The sequence below is a fragment of the Tupaia chinensis genome, unplaced genomic scaffold (assembly GCF_000334495.1).
Source record: "Tupaia chinensis unplaced genomic scaffold, TupChi_1.0 Scaffold000465_1, whole genome shotgun sequence".
Classification (NCBI taxonomy): Eukaryota; Metazoa; Chordata; class Mammalia; order Scandentia; family Tupaiidae; genus Tupaia; species Tupaia belangeri.
In genome coordinates, this window is record NW_006159974.1 from 2,287,122 (window position 1) to 2,289,247 (window position 2,126).

Below are 2,126 nucleotides of genomic sequence, written 5' to 3' on the forward strand. Positions count from 1 at the left end.
ATAGGCCTTATGGGGGGAAAAAAATGAAAAACAAAGAAAGCAGGGCTTGCAGGTGGCATGGTGGTTAGGACACTGGACTCCCACATGGCTGACTGCAGTTCAAGTCCCAGATCTGGTGGCTTGCTTTCTCACTTTCCCTTTCACTCTCTGTCGAAATGAAAAACAATAATTACAAATAAAATGGGATAAATAAATAAATTTTTAAAGAAAGAAAATCATGCTGGGCACATGTGCATGCATGCCCCAAATCCCGAGGGGTGAATGGAGGAGAGAGAACTGAAGGATGGCCATTTATTTCTCACTTTCCCCCTCTCTCTCTCTGTCTCTGGCAAGTGCACACATCCTATGACAAAATTTTAAAAAATAAAGACACGAGATACTAGGAAATGGAATACAGGTTGGGGGGTGGGGCTGATGACTTGATATGGGATAGGCTGGGTGTTTCCTATCCTAGGGCCTTCTCTTCCCTGGTCCCCAGGGTCAACATACAATGTTCCAATCTAAGTGAGTTATTTCCTCCCCTCCCCTCCCATCAGCCCTTGGCTCAGTGCTGCCTCCTTTCTCTGTGCATCGCTATCTCTCCACCATTCAGACATCATGCCCTCTCTCTGTATCCTTGCAATAATGATGAACCCACATTTCCCACAAGATGAGAAAATTCAAGCAACCAAGGGTCCAAAGGGTTTTAAAGGCAGAGCCCAGGAGCGGACAGAAGATATAGCTTGGAGAGGCTAGAGAACTGGGTGCAGTGAGAATGGCAGTGGTGGGGCTGTAGATGATCTGGAGGGAGAGGCCAAATAAGTGAAGGGGAGACTGGACCTGATGGGGAAGGAGGAGGGGATTCCCTGCTCAGAGTCTGGTCTGTCTGGCTCCAGTGAAGCCGGCTGTTTCCTGCCCTGGTGACCCCCCCACCCTGGAGCAGGACCCAGGCAGGGCAATGAGGAAGGGCAGGGGTGGGGGGAGCACCTCTTGTGGCAGGAAGATAAGTACACTGGGACAAGAGGTCACTGCAGGTCCGGCTGTCCTCCAACAGGGCTAGGGCGCCTGGCAGCCCCCCAAGCATCCTAGCCTCTTTCTTCCCTCTGTCTTGGCTTCTCAGCTCCTCTAGAGTCCGTCCCCCTTAATTACTTTCTAAGCTCTTTCCTTTCGGTGCTTCCAGGGGCTGGCTCCAGCCACAAGCCCCCCTCCCACCCATCTCACACTATAGGTGCCTGGAGTAGAAAGGAGATTGGGGGGAGGAGCACCACTTTCCGGGATCCTTTCCACTAACTGATGGATGGGGGGGTGATGACTGGCAACCAGAGGAAGGGCCCCTCCCAGCCCTCCTGAGGGCCCCCAGGAGCCAGACAGGAAACAGCCTCAGGAAAGACAGCAGCAACAGCAGCCCCAGGGGTCATGGCCGCAGGCGGCAGGGGAGCACCCCCCCCAAAGAGAGTGAGAGTGAAAGGTGATTTGGAGATCGACTCCTCACACCTACCTTTTATTTCTCCTTGCTTCCTCGAATTTTCTACACTCTTCCTCATCTCAGCCCAGTTGCCCCTCTTGTTTTCCAGCGCCAGGCTGCACGCACAGTAGGTCCTCAATACTTAGTGTGTACCGAATGATTATGTGAATGTTCGCTTCAGGACTGTCTAAACTGGGATCTGGCTCTTGGGCGACCCTCCATCCTCAAAAGCGTTTCCCCCCTCTTCTTCCCTTTCCCTGCACATGCAGCTCCCTGCGTCAACCAAGGCGGTAGTGGGCACGTCCAGGAATGGAATCTCGGGTCCCAGCAGTCGGATCAGGCTTTGTGTGTGGTGCACACTTACGCACGCCTGTGCGGCCCCCCGTGTTGCTGGGCGTGTTTCTCTGCTCCCCGGTGCCTGTCGGGTACAGGCCTATCCCGGGGGTCCCTGGGCCCCGGTCGAGACACGCGCAGTCGGGTTAGGGCGCACCGCCACGGAGCACGACTGGGCTGTCCCTCGGCTCCTCGCCCCCCGCCCCTCCCCCTTCCCCAAACTTTCTCCCAACTTCCCGACCTGCTCCGCTCGGCGCCCCGCTCCGCTTCCCTCATGAATTATTCAGCAGCGCGCGCTCCAATCAGCGCGCCCGGGCCCCCTCGCGGAGCCTGGGCTGGGGGGGGGCGG